Source organism: Trachypithecus francoisi, unplaced genomic scaffold (genome assembly GCF_009764315.1).
Source record: "Trachypithecus francoisi isolate TF-2019V2 unplaced genomic scaffold, Tfra_2.0 Lachesis_group3, whole genome shotgun sequence".
Classification (NCBI taxonomy): Eukaryota; Metazoa; Chordata; class Mammalia; order Primates; family Cercopithecidae; genus Trachypithecus; species Trachypithecus francoisi.
In genome coordinates, this window is record NW_022681468.1 from 50,951,619 (window position 1) to 50,966,778 (window position 15,160).

General features: G+C 42.5%; 1 long non-coding RNA gene across 4 annotated transcripts in view; it reads left to right on the forward strand.

Moving 5' to 3' along the window:
* The first annotated feature begins 69 nt into the window (after positions 1–69).
* The window catches only part of LOC117069625, a 72,807-nt gene continuing 57,716 nt past the window's right edge, over positions 70–15,160 (forward strand). For 3 of the 4 annotated variants that reach the window (XR_004431605.1, XR_004431604.1, XR_004431602.1), the window contains exons 1-2: positions 70–209; positions 6,535–6,693. This is a non-coding gene — a long non-coding RNA (uncharacterized LOC117069625). Of the gene's footprint in view, positions 219–6,534; positions 6,694–15,160 lie in introns of all 4 variants that reach the window. The other variant, XR_004431603.1, reaches the window with a different exon arrangement.

The following is a 15,160-nucleotide window of genomic DNA, read 5'->3' on the forward strand; positions in this document are numbered from 1 at the left end:
ATCGCTGATTGGTTCCTAGAAGACCTTTGAAAGACGCGCGGGAGGCGGGCCCTGTGGGACGTTGATTGGCTGGGAGGGCGCCCTCCTCCCGCCAGTTGGGAGAGTGCAGGGGGCGGAGGCGGGGCGGAAGAGTCAGAAGGCGGCCATAGAGCTTGCGGGTAGCGGGAAAACTTCGCTTTCTGGTGGCAGGAAGTCAGCGTGGTCCATAGGTTTGAGAGGTGTTTTTTGGTGTTGTTGTTTGTTTGTTTGAGATGGAGTTCGCTCTTGTAGTCCAGGTTGGAGTGCAATGGCGCCATCTCGGCTCACCGCAACCTCCGCCTCTCGGGTTCAAGCGAGTCTCCTGCCTCACCCTCCCGAGTGGCTGGGATTACAGACATGCATGTGCCACCAAGCCTGGCTAAATTTTGTATTTTTCGTAGAGACGGGGTTTCTGCATGTTGGTCAGACTGGTCTCGAACTCGGGTTAGGAGTTTTTGTGTTTGTGACGGAGGTCTTACTATGTTGCTCAGGCTGGCCTTGAACTCCTGGCCTCAAGCAATCCTTCCGCCTTAGCCTCCCTTGTAGCGGCTGTGGTAGGGAGTTTTTGTTTCTTTAAGTTGTAATTTTTTTATTTTTTAAGGGCTCAGGGAAGCACTGTATTGGATCGTCACATGAAAAGCACATCACATAGAGTTTGTAATTATATCTAGACATGCAAATACTAGGGAAAAAACTAAAAATCTGGAGTATAAACATATTTTATATGATTTAAGTTTTATTTTCTTCATCATTCCAGAAACTAGACACGTTACAGTGTAGATCAATCTTCCTGTCCCCCAAATATGAATTAAATTATATTGTGTGAAAGGGAGATTATAAAATGCCAGGTAAGATAGGTCTAAGGGCCAGTGTTTCTACATAATTAGCTGTAATCTTTTAAAAATGTATTTGAGTATTTCTCCCCCTTCTCCAGTCCCCCTTTAGCCATGGGAAAGGAAGTCGTCTGGAGCAGATCTGAGAAAAATATGCAGAAATTTCAGCCCTGATTCATGTTGTGAAAACCAATGGGTATAGAACTATTAGAAGGAATTCCTTAGTAAAGAAGATATCATAGTTTGAGTTAGAGACTATTAGTCAGGGTTGCCCAGAGATAAAGAATGAATAGGATGTGTATGTATGGATATAGAAACAGATTTATTTTAAGGAATTGGCTTCTGTGCTTGTGGAAGCTTGGTGAGTCCAAAATCTGATGGGGGGAGGCCAGTGCCCTGGAGACTCAGGAAAGGCTGTAATTCGAGTCCAAAAGCTGTTGTAGAACAAAGAAGAGCCAGTGTTGTATGTAAAGTCTGAAGGCTGTCTACTGGCGAAATTACCCCTTGCACAGGGCAGGGTCAGACTTTTGTTCTATTCAGACCTTCAACTGATTGGATGAGGCTCATGCATATTATAGAGGGCAGTCTGCTTTACTCAATGTTTCCCAATTTAATGCAAATCTCATCCCAAAACACTTTCACAGAAACATCCAGAATAATGTTTGTCCAAATAATTGGGCACCATGGCCCAGCTAAGTTGATGCACAAAATTAACCATCCTAGAGACCCACAGAGATTTTTCCATACTCAGGAAATCCTTTTAGATCTGTGCTGTTCAGTATGGTGACCACATTGGCTGAGTATCTCAGGCCAAATTAGAAGACAAAATCAAATCAAAGGCCCAATTAGAAAACAAAATTTTTGTGTGAACTCAAGGGCTACTTAGGAAATACCTGCCCTCTTATAATATAGGCCTTAGTAGGGTTAAGGAACAGACCACACCCACCACATGTTTATAGCTATTGTTTTGATGTGTAAGTTTACATTTCATATTAGAAATGGCCATGGTACTGTGTACAAGAGAATGTAGGTGGGTATGTATGTCTAGACGCAGAGTCTTGCCTTTGGTCAAATAATCAACCAGTATTTAAGGTGCACCTATGTTTTGTTTTATGGCTAGGACTGTAGACTCTTTAAGCAGAGTGGCACAGTTTTAAAATACATTTGCATATATTTGAAAGTAAACCAGGCTGGCCCTGGGTGAACCTGTGAAATACAGTTGGCCATTGGTGTTTCAGGCTCTCATTCCTCATGTTTGACCCTCCCCTCTCAAAGGCAAGAATCCATAAGGCTGGGCTGGTATGTTGGAGGAAAAGGGAGTGGTGGAGCATTTGCTACAAGGCCACTGAGGGCTGAACAGCTCCAGAAAGTGGGTGGGCTGTGGAGTCTGTAGGATGGTGAAGCACACTCAGAGGTGTGCATTTGGGTATGCTTAAAAACAAAGTACCCCTGAATGGAGACTGAACTCTAGAATGGGAACCAGGCTGTACCCTTGGAAAAGGGGGCCTGGCCCAGGAAAGTTGAAAACGATAGTGAAAGACCACAAAAACAACTAACATCCAGCCTCACATTCAGTAGAATATGCTCATTTAACCATAGGCATCTTTTGTGTCATTTCCTGGTGGACCATTTTAACCACAGGCTTATTTCCATCCTGATCTCAATATCTTGAGCTCAAGATTTTATAATCAGCCAAACTTTCCCTTCCACTCTCCTCTGTTTATCCGACTGCTGGATGTTGAGAATGCCCACCCTGCCCTATCACCTGTCAGCCTGTCTCTGGCCAGCTTCTTCTCTCTCTCTCAGCTCCAGCCCTGACTCCAGCCTCTGCGGAGTGATGATGGTGCTCTTTCTTCCTGGCCTCGTCATTCATTGCCTCAGATCCCTGAGTTTCTGCTGTTTCAACTTTTGTATCCCTCAAACCTGGAACTGCCACTTTTTGCATTTTAAGAACAGCTGGGCTGGGCGCGGTGGCTTATGCCTGTAATCCCAGTGCTTTGGGAGCTTTGGGAGGCCGAGGGCAGGCAGATCATCTAAGGTCAGGAGTTCGAGACCATCCTGGCCAACATGGTGAAACCCCATTTCTACTAAAAATATAAAAATTAGCTGGGCGTGGTGGTGGGTGCCTGTAATCCCTGCTACTCAGGAGGCTGACACAGGAGAATTGCTTGAACCTGGAAGGCAGAGGTTGCAGTGAGCCAAGATCATGCCACTGCACTCCAGTCTGGGTGACAGAGTGAGACTGCATCTCAAAAAAAACAAAAAAAACAAAAAAACAGCTGAATATACTTCTCTACATGCTGCTGTGATTGGGATGGAGACAAGGGAAGGAAGAGAGGAACATGGATGGATGGTACAAATGGGTAAAGCACAAGAAGTGACTGCTGGGGCAGCAAATGCAATCAATTCATCTTTTAATTGTGTGTGTAGAGGATTAAATTTTGAAAGACTAATCTACATGTGTTATTTATAGATACTAAAAGTGCAGCAAAGGGAAAAAAAGAACTATATTATTGTTATTTTAAAACATTTTAACTCACTGTTTTATTATATTTTATCCTTTTTTAAATAAACATGAGAAATTGAAAAAAAAAGTCTTAACACGTGATAGGAAGCTAAGTATCAACATATTAGAATCAAAATTAAGATAGAAATCTTAAGCACATTCAAAGCGGCAAAGCTTTGTTTCAGTTCAGTGTTTAATGAACCTTGCATAGGTCGACCACACGTGAAATTAATTGTTAAGGAAAATGAAGACAAACATGTACAAAATATCATTAATGATATATGATTGAAAATTGTGACCAAAAATGAAGATGTACTGATAAGGATTTTATAGTATTTTAAGTTTTCTGGAATGGAGCCCCCATCATCCCATGAATATCTATATCTTTCACACATTTGGGGTTAGCACAAAAAAAAAACTTTAAATTTTGTTTTGTTTTGTTTTTTTTTTTGAGATAGAGTTTTGCTCCTTGTCACCCAGGCTGGAGTGAATGGCACAATCTTGACTCACTGCAACATCTGCTTCCTGGGTTCAAGCGATTCTCCTGCCTCAGCCTCCCGAGTAGCTGGGATTATAGGCACCTGCCATGATGCTGGGCTAATTTTTGTAATTTTTAGTAGAGATGGGATTTCACCATGTTGGCCAGGCTGGTCTTGAACTCCCGACCCCAGATAATCTGCCTGTCTTGGCCTCCCAAAGTGTTGGAATTACAGGCGTGATCCATGTACCTGGCTATTTTGATTTCTTATAGAGTTGTTAATTATATAAACACCTAATTGCTTGTACCCTTTTGCCAGGCACGTGATTATCTCTGTACATTTTATTTGGTTGGTACAAAACTGTTAATATATGTTTATGCTTCTTTGTTTTTTGCTTATGTATTCCAAATTTAAGAAATTAGGCCAGGTGCAGTGGCTCATGCCTATAATCCCAGCACTTTGGAAGGGAGAGACAAGAGGATCACTGGAGGCCAGGAGTTCAAGACCAGCCTGGGCAATATATCAAGACCCTGTCTCTACAAAAATAAAAAAAAAATAGCTGGGTATGGTGGCAGGTGCCTGTAGTCCTAGCTACTTGGGAGGCTAAGGTGGGAGGATCACTTGAGCCCAGGAGTCTGAGGCTACAGTTAGTTATGATTTTGCCACTGCATTCCAGCATGGGTGACAGCAAGACTCTGCCTCCAAAAAATTTTTTTTTAAAGTAGAGGATATTGCCTTAGTGTGCCTGTGCTGTATAGAGCTGTTCTAACTGTTAGATACTAGTAGGGGAAGAAAGCTAGAAGAGACTGAGTAATGCTAGCAAAGTAAAGAGCTGAGTTGAAAAGAGAGTGGAAGTTCAGGAGGGCTGAAAAGAAGGAAGAATAAATGAGGTGAGGGGGGTCCTCTGGGAACTGAGGACTGGGACTGATACCTGCAGCATCTGGGTCAACAGATGCCCCTCATTCTCTATGTTCGGGGGGACCCAAAGAACCAAGAGACAATTGCTGCCTCCTTGGGTGGTCAGAAAAGGTCATTATAAGAAAAGCTTATTCTGAACCACAGGCAGGAGTGTGTAAAATTCAAAAAGAAAATATATACTTCTTGGCTAGCTGATGGAATAACAATCTGCACTGGACACAGAATGGAGCTCAGTGGTTGGGCAGAGGTTATTGAGAACTAAGTGGTCTTTAAGTAACAATAATTAGTAACAGTTGCCATTTTTTAAAGGGTTTATTATGTGCCAGGTGCTGTTTTAAGATCTTTGCCTGCATCTTTTCCTTTAACTCAGTTTTCCAAAGAGGTGGTTCAAAAAGATGAAAGCAACTTGCCCAAGGTTAACTGGCCCAGTCAGTAAGGGGTAAAGCTGGGAGTTGACTGAGGCAAGTTGACACTAGAGGCTGATACTCTTAAGCACTATACTGCATCCCTAGGAAAACTTGGGTCTGTATCTTTTCTACCTGTGCTCAATAGAATGTCCTCAGAACTTTAGCATAGTGACTGTATTAGTCTGTTTTTTCACTGCTAATAAAGATATTCCTGAGACTGGGTAATTTACAAAGGAAAGAGGTTTAATTGATTCACAGTTCAGCATGGCTGGGGAGGCCTCAGGAAACTTAGAGTCATGGTGGAAGAGGAAGCAAACACATCCTTCTTCACATGATAGAAAGGAGAAGTACTGAGCAAAAGAGAGGAAAGCTCCTTATAAAACCATCAGATCTCGTGAGAACTCACTCCATATCATGAGAACAGCAGCATAGGGGTACCCACCCCCATAATTCAGTTACCTCCCATGATGCGTGAGGATTATGGGAACTACAATTCAAGTGAGATTTGGGTGGGGACACAGCCAAACCATACCAGTGACTAAATGTCAAACTAGTAAACTGCACCTATATTAGGTGATCTGCAGAAGTTAGTTAAAGATAAAATGGGTCTTATGGCAGAGTTGTACAAAACTCTAATCAGGGAAATGGGTACAGTATCAGGAAGGCATAACTGAATGTGAAAGAGATCACTAAATTGATAACTGTATTTCCTGTTAATAAATCTGTTTCAAGAATAGCCCAATAGGATGGTGGCTGGCTAAAAGTTCAGAAAAGGGAACACTTTAAAAAATAAAATGGCTGTGTTTTTTCCTGTCTTGCCTTGGGAGGAGTACGACAGAGTCTGGTTTTTTACTTAACCAGGTTCCTTCTCTTCTTGGGCACATAGCTAGACGACATTTCCCTATCTCCCTTGCAGTTTGGTGTCCATGGGACTGAATTCTGGCTAGTGGATGGGAGGTGCTGTGAGCCACTACTAGGCCTGGTTTGTAGAGAACTTTGCACAGATGAGCCTTCTAGCTTTTAGCAACAGCTTAATGCAGAGAAGCAGGTGATCTTGGAAGCCATGAAGAAAATACCCTGCACATTAATTTTAAGATGTCATTGATTGTAATATATAACCCAACTTCTGAAATGTTAAATGCTAAAAAAAGTGAATCTTACTCAAATATGTTAATGGGGATATGTTGATCACTGGAAAGGTACATCTCCTTTGTAAATGATACATGAACATTTGATTTATATTTGAGTTCTTGTTGGTTTGGTCAGAATTTAGAATGCCTAAGTCCTGAAGGGTTTTATCAGTATGTGGTTCAATCAATACCACTAGAATGTTAGCTCAGTTTTGTCTGCTTTGTTTTCTACTGTTTGCTCAGCACGTGAAAAGCCTCTTGCACATGAACGAACATTTATTGGAGGAAGGAAGACAAAGTTGGAGACTGCCTGTATAGCTCCATGATGCCTTGCCTGCCAAACTAGTCAGCTCTCCTCGGACTTAGCCATGGGAAGGCTTTCACATGGTGGCAAGAAACTCAGTGAGTCAGATATTTTACCTTAATGGTTGACAGCGTTGTTGGGGGATACAATCTTTTTTGTAAGGAACTTGAAGAAAAACTAAGTTCTGTCATATAGGTAAATAACAACTGTTGAAAAAAGATTAGAGAAAGGAGAAATCAACATAGAAGAGAAATATGTGGGACGGCTTTGTAGAATAATAATTTATTCGACACTGTTAGTTTGTCAAGGGCTGTTCTAATCTCTTCATATATTTACATGAACGGTGGTAGGTGGAATTAATGGTCCAGACCTTTGTCTCTCTTTGTAGCCAAACTTTCTGCCATGAGATTTTGCAGTTCCTCCCCCTAATAAGGTAAAGTCCATTTTCCAGCTCCTTGACTTTAGATTTGGCTGTGGAACTTGCTTTGGCCATTGGAATGTTAGTAAGTATATATGTTGGGGTGTCCTCAAAACCACCCCAAGGTTGAATGACTTGCTAGTAGGACTCACATGACTCAGATACATTCATAGTCACAGCTATGATTTCTTACAGAGAAGGAACACCAAGCAACATCAGCAAAGAGAAGGGTGCACGGGACAAAGTCCAGAGGGAGCCAAGTCCAAAGTTCTCTCCCTGGGAAGTCACACAGGACGTGGCTAACTTTCTTAGCAATGAGTTGGGACAACACACGTGAAGTGTTGTCATAGGGAAGTGTGTAGAAAAATTATCAGTAGGATCCCATGCAGTAGGGTGGAACTCACTTGCAATTATCCCTGTTAGGGGTCCTGGGCTTAACCAGCTAAAATGAACCCCATTAACCATAAAGGTCTATCTTAGAAAGCCAGGTGGCTTCCTCCTTGAATTTCTGTATAAACCTTTTGTTTCTGGCCTGAGGCATCAGTTCAGGGGCAACACAACAGGTCAGTAAGCTGGAGCCTCCAGGGCTGGGGCAGTTCCATGGTAGTCAAGGTAAACCCCTAAGAAGTACACAGTGTACATGCCACCCCTTGAAACAGAATTTACAATTCTAGGGTATCCCAAGGAGAACATACATGGGCCAGGCAGGATAGGTGAGCAGTGCTGTGCCACAATGTGACCTCTCATGGTGGGGCCTCCTACCCTAGGGTTCTCAGTCCAGTCCAGATAAATTCAGTTCAGTCCTCGGCTTTAGGGAGACTTTCTGAGACAGTCAGTTCCAAACAGCTCTGCTTGTCAGTGACATGGCTTCATTTGCCTCCCATGTGTGTGGACATTTATAGGTGTGCTGTATGGAGCGCAGGGGTCTGGAGCTGGCCAGCTGCGGGTGCCACGGTCAGTGCTGGCCCCATCTGGCTTTGGCTCAGGAGTCAGTTTGAATTCAAAGTGCCTGCTTCAAGCTTGGAAAGGCAGCGTGGGGAGTTTTCCCTCATGAAGAGGAGGAAGCTTCCAGAAACAGTTATAAAAACAGAGGTCATTAATGCCTCCCTGCCCCTGCCCATACCTCCCCAGTGTTTTGCTTTTTCTCCCTTGTTACAAAATCAGTATTTCCCATTTTGTAATCATTACTTTATGGTTTTTCCTAGTCACTTTTTTCCTCCTCTCATCAGACCTTTTATCTGAAAGGTATCAGGCAAGGGGACAAAATCATTTTCACAGAAAAACCATTTTATGCCACTTAACCAGAAAGGCACGTCATGTTCAGAAATCAGGACAGAATCCTTAAGTTTCAAACAGTTTCAAAATGATTGACATAACCTCCCACCTCTTTTGTCCTGATCATGTATCTAGTGAGCAGCCTAGAAAAGATCAATGCCTTTCTGGAAACAGTTGCATTTAACAATCAAACTGCCTTCTATATTGTGTGTACCAGGAGAAAGGTGAGGGAAGTAGAATCAGGTTGTCAATTCATTATAGTCAATGGCAGCGAATCCAGAACAACAGGTCAACGGATGTAAGACCTAGAGGGGCCTGATAGTCTGATCTGTCGGGGCGGTAGAGGGGTCACTGTGATCTCTTCCATCCCAGTTGCCGTGATGTGCTTCCCCCAGGGTGTAACTATTGGCAGTAATTGCAAGTTAGGAACACAGTCCGCAGGTGTATTAGAAACACAGAACTGAGCAACTCAATTTCAGGTGGTCCCATCAGAGAGTAAATCTTCCATCAGCATCTGTATGTGACCCAGATGGTCCAGCCAGCGTCCGTGATGTTTTCGTATGTCTGCACAGAGGAGTGTCTCAAACCTGCACTGGTTCTCAAATTGAAGTCCTATTCACCTAACCTATGCCTGCTTTCAGTTGAGCACAGCTTGTCTGGAAGCTGTAACAGCTCATAACAGATAGTGTCAGCATTTAGCTTAAAGTCCCAGGAATGTGATTTCAAAAATTCAAAAAAAGCAGAGATTTTGCTTTGGTAGCAGCAAAGGCAAAGTCTTGCAGGGGCAGACAGCTGTGTTCCAAGTCCAGGTGACAAGCAAGGCTTTTTTTGAATCTTGTGATAAATGTCAGTCCAAACTGACCTTCTTAAAATATGCACATCAGGCCAGAAATTCATCAACTTTTCTAAGGGTCAGACATCAGATTTCAAGATAGTTCATTAGCAAACTAAAAACTGGTCTTTAAGATTCTAAAAATGTATCTTTATCTGGAGTTTGCTTCTCTTCTCATATTATCTCCTTTTTCCCTGAGGCTCCAATTGACAAAAATAGTAGAAATCACTGGTTATGGAGACTGGCTCTGTTTTTACTACAGGTCTACTTCAGAGACATTGTAGATTCAAGTTTCAGACTGCCTCAATAAAGTGAGTTACACAAATTTTTCAGTGTCCCAGTGCATAAAGAAGTTATATTTACACTATATGTAATGCTTTATGCAGCATTATGTGTAGTGCAATACATGTCTAAAAATGTCCATACCTTAATTTAAAAATACTTCATTGTGGGGTCAGGCACAGTGGCTCACGCCTGTAATCCCAGTACTTTGGGAGGCTGAGGCGGGAGGATCATGCGGTCAGGAGATTGAGACCATCCTGGCTAACACGGTGAAACTCTGTCTCTACTAAAAATACAAAAACATTAGCCAGGTGTGGTGGCGGGCACCTGTAGTCCCAGCTACTCAGGAGGCTGAGGCAGGAGAATGGCGTGAACCCGGGAGGTGGAGCTTGCAGTGAGCTGAGATCGTGCCATTGCACTCCAGCCTGGGCAACAATGAAAAAAAAGACTTCATTGCTAAAATATGCTATATACAGCATTATGTATAGTGCAATACATGATGTCTAAAAATGTCCAACCTTAATTTAAAAATACTTTATTTCTAAAAAGTGCTAACGATCATCTGAGCCTTCAGCACGTTGTCATCTCTTTGCTGGTGGGTGGTCTTGCCTTGATGTTGATGGCTGCTGACTGATCAGCTGAAGATTGGTTGCTAAAGGTTGAGGTGGCCCTGTTGATTTCTGAAAATAAGGCAGCAATGAAGTTTGCCACATAGGTTGTCTCTTCATTTTATGAAAGTTTCCTTTGTAGCATGTGATGCCATTTGATAGGAATTTGCCCGTGAGAATTTAAAAATTGGAGTCAATCCTCTTAACCCTGCTGCTGCTTTATCACCTGTTGACATAATATTCTTATTCCTTTGTTGTTATTCTAGCAATGTTCACAGCATCTTCACCAGGAGCAGATTCCATCTAAAGAACCAATTTCTTTTGCTCATCCATAAGAAGCAACTCATCATTCATTCAAGTTTTATCGTAAGATTGCAGCAATTTAGTCACATCTTCAGACTCCACTTTTTTATTCTAGTTCTCTTGCTATTTCTACCATGTCTGCAGTTACTTCCTCCATTGAAGACTTGATTCCCTGAAAGTCATCCAAGAGGACTGAAATCAGGTTCTTCTGAACTCCTGTTAATGTTGATATTTTGGCCTCCTTCCAAAAATCACAAATGATCTTTATGGCATTTAGAATGGAGAATCCTTTTTGGAGGTTTTCAACTTACTTTCCCCAGATTCTTCAGAGGAATCACCACCCATGGCAGCTATAGCCTTACAAAATATTTCTTTTTTTTTTTTTTTTTGAGGCACAGTCTTGCTCTGTCACCCAGGCTGGAGTGCAGTGGCGCCATCTCGGCTCACTGCAAGCTCCACCTCCCGGGTTCATGCCATTCTTCTGCTTCAACCTCCCATGTAGCTGGGACTACAGGCGCCCAACACCACACCCGGCTAATTTTTTTTTTTTTTATGTATTTTTTAGTAGAGACGGGGTTTCACCATGTTAGCCAGGATGGTCTCGATCTCCTGACCTCATGATCCACCCATCTCAGCCTCCCAAAGTGCTGGGATTGCAGGCGTGAGCCACTGTGCCCGACCCAAAATGTATTTCTTAAATAATGAGACTTAAAAGTCAACATTACTCCTTGATCCACGAGCTGCAGAATGGATGTTGTGTTAGTGGGCATGAAAACAACATTCATCTCCTTGTACATCTCCATCAGAGGGTGACGAGTGCATTGTCAATGAGCAGTAACATTTTGAAAGGAATCTTTTTTCTGAACAGTAGGCCTCAATAGTAAGTGTAACATATTCAGTAAACCAAGCTGTGAACAAATGTGCTGTCATCCAGGCTTTGTTGTTCCATTTATGGAGCACAAGCAGAATTAATTTAGCATAATTCTTAAGGGCCCTAAGATTTTTGGAATGGTCAAGGAGCATTAACTTCAACTTAAAGTCATCAACTGCATTAACCCCTAACAAAAGAGTCAGTCTGTTCTTTGAAGCTTTGAAGCCATACGTTGACTTCTCTCTAGCTGTGAGAATCCTAGATATCATCTTCTTCCAATAAAAGGCTGCTTCATCTGTACTAAAAATTTGTTGTTTGGTGTAGCCACCTTCATCAATGATCTTAGCCAGATCTTCTGAATAACTTGCTGTGGCTTTTGCATCAGCACTTGCTGCTACACCTTGAAAGAAGATTTGGGACACAGCTTCTTTCCTTAAACCTCATGAACTAGTCTCTGTTAGCTCCCAGCTTTTCTTTTGCAGCTTCTTCACCCCTCTCAGTCTTCATAGAATTGAATAGAGTTAGGCTGGGCATGGTGGCTCACACCTTTAATCCCAGCACTTTGGGAGGCTGAGGTGGGCAGATCGCTTGAGGTCAGGAGTTGGAGACCAGCCTGGCCAACATGGTGAAACCTCATCTCTACTAAAAATACAAAAATTACCTAGGTGTGGTGGTGCATGCCTGTGGTCCCAGCTACTCGGAAGGTTAAGGCAGGAGAATCGCTTGAACTCAGAAGGTGGAGGTTGCAGTGAGCTGAGATCATGCCACTGCACTCCAGCCTGGGCGAGAGAATGAGACTGTCTCAAAGGAGAAAGAAAAAAAAAAAAAGATATTGAAGAGCATTAGGGCCTTGCTCAGGATTCTGGATTAGGCTTTGGCTTAAGGGAATATTGTGGCTGGTTTGATCTCCTACCCAGAATATTCAAATTTTCTTCCTATCAGCAGTGAGTCTGTTTCACCTTTCTGTCATTCATGTGTTCACTGAGCAGCATTTTCAATGTCCTTCAAGAACTTTTCTTTCCTTTCACAACTTGGCTAACTAGTGCAAGAGGCCTAGCTTTCAGTCTGTCTTGGTTTTTGACGTGCCTTCCTCACTAAACTTAATCATTTCTAGCTTTTGACTTAAAGTGAGAGACGTGTGACTGTTTGTTTCACTTGAACTCTTAGGGAGGTCATTGTAGGGATATTAATTGGCCAAATCTCTCTCTCTCTTTTTTTTTTCCTTTTCTTTTTTGAGATGAAGTCTCCCTCTGTTGCCCAGGTTGGAATGCAGTGGTGTAATCTCAGCTCACTGCATCCTCTGCCTCCCAGGTTCAAGTGATTCTACCGCATCAACCTCCCAAGTAGCTGGGATTACAGGAGCCTGCCACCATGCCTGGCTAATTTTTGTATTTTTAGTAGAGACAGGGCTTCGCCATGTTGGCCGGGCTGGTCTCCAACTCCTGACCACAGGTGATCTGCCTGCCTCGGCCTCCCAAAGTGCTGGGATTATAGGCGTGAGTCCCTGAGCCCTGCCTAATTGGCCTAATTTCAATATTGTTGTGTCTTGGGAATAGGGAGGCCTATGAAGGAGAGAGATGGGGGAATGGCCAGTTACTGGAAGAGTGAGAACATACACAACATTTATCAATTAGGTTTGCTGCCTCATGCAGGGATAGTTTGTAGTGTCCCAAAATAATTACGATAGTAACATCAAAGATCACTGACCACAGATCACTACAGTAATAATAAACAAGTTTGAAATACTGTGGGAATTAGAAAAATGTGACACAGAGATATGAAATGAGCACACGCTATTGAAAATAATGGCCCTGATAGACTTGCCAGGGGCAGGGTTGCCACAAACCTTCAGTTTGTAAAAACTCACAACATTTGCAAAGTGCAACAAAGCAAAGTGCACCAAAATGAGGTATGCCTGTACTCAAAGAGTTCACATTCCAATCCACCCACTGGTGGCAAAAAGCAAGAACTTTGTTTCTCATTAGCACGCTTTCTTTCCAACTTTCCTTGATTGAAATAATCCCAGTAGTAATTATGAAATTACAAGCATATAATATTTTGCATAAATTTGTATCATACATCCAGATGCAATAGTCACAAAACAAGATATTTTAAAGAAATATTTTTTTTCTCATTGTAAATTTACTCAAATCTCTAGTTGTAAATCCAGCATTTATAGGGTTAACATTCAGCTGTCAGGGAAGATTCTTGCTAGAATGCACAGGAATGGGAATGGTTACTGTAGCAGTGGCAGCAGCTAGGCTGAAGACTGGACAGCCAGAGTGTCTTTTTCTTCCCCTGCCCTCCTCCACTTTCTGATTTCTCTAAAGCTTTGTCTAGCCCTGGAATTGATTTAATGTTTTCCCCACTTACTTGGAGGAAAGAGCAATATAAACTTTTAAATTCTTAATTTTAATTTCTTAGAGACAGGGTCTCCTTCTGTCACCCAGGCTGGAGTGCAGCGGTACAATCATAGTTTAATGTAGCCTTGAACTCGTGGGCTCCTGGGAGCCTCCTGCCCCAGCCTTTCAGGTAGCTTGGACTATAGACAAGCACCACCATGCCTGGCTAATTTTTTATTTATTTTTTGTAAAGGTGAGATCTTTTTATGTTGCTTAAGCTGGCCTTGAACTTCTGGCCTCAAGTGATCCTCCCCCCTCAGCCTCCCAAAGCTCTAGTATTACAGGCGTGAGAGTCACTGCACCAAGCTCTGTATAACATTTTTGTTTTTTAGGTCTAAATATTTTTTTCATTTGTTATAGTTAGAAATTTAGTTGATTTAAAAAAATTTTTTTTTTTTTTTTTGAGACGGAGTCTCGCTGTGCCGCCCAGGCTGGAGTGCTGTGGCCGGATCTCAGCTCACTGCAAACTCCGCCTCCCGGGTTCACGCCATTCTCCTGCCTCAGCCTCCCAAGTAGCTGGGACTACAGGCGACCGCCACCTCACCCACCTAATTTTTTGTATTTTTTAGTAGAGACGGGGTTTCACCATGTTAGCCAGGATGGTCTCGATCTCCTGACCTCGTGATCCGCCCATCTTGGCCTCCCAAAGTGCTGGGATTACAGGCTTGAGCCACCGCGCCCGGCCGATTTTTAAAAAATTTTAAAAAAAATTTATTATACTTTAAGTTCTGGGATACATGCGCAGAATATGCAGTTTTGTTACATAGGCATACACGTGCCATGGTGGTTTGCTGCACCCATCAACCCGTCATCTACATTAGGAATTTCTCCTAATGATATCCCTCCCCTGGCCCACCACCCCCCGACAGGCCCCGGTGTGTGACGTTCCCCTTCCTGTGTCCATGTGTTCTCATTGTTCGATGCCCACCTATGAGTGAGAACATGTGCTGTTTGGCTTTCTGTTCTTCTGTTAGTTTGCTGAGAATGATAGTTTCCAGCTTCATCCATGTCCCTGCAAAGGACATCCTTTTTTATGGCTGCATAGTATTCCATGGTGTATATGTGCCACATTTTCTTTATTTAGTCTATCACTGATGGACATTTGGGTTGGTTCCAAGTCTTCACTATTGTGAACAGCACCACAATAAACATACATGTGCATGTGTCTTTATAGTAGAATGATTTATAATCCTTTGGGTATATACCGAGTAATGGGATTGCTGGGTCAAATGGTATTTCTGGTTCTTGATCCTTGAGGAATTGCCACACTGTCTTCCACAATGGTTGAACTAATTTACACTCCCACCAACAATGTAAAATCGTTCCTATTTCTCCACATCCTTTCCAGCATCTGTTGTTTCCTGACTTTTTAATGATCGCCATTCTAACTGGCATGAGATCTCACTGTGGTTTTGATTTGCATTTCTCTAATGACCAGTGATGATGAGCTCTTTTCATATGTTTGTTGGCTTCATTAATGTCTTCTTTTGAGAAGTGTCTGCTCATATCCTTCACCCACTTTTTGATGGGGTTGTTTGTTTTTTTCTTGTAAATTTGTTTAAGTTCTTTGTAGA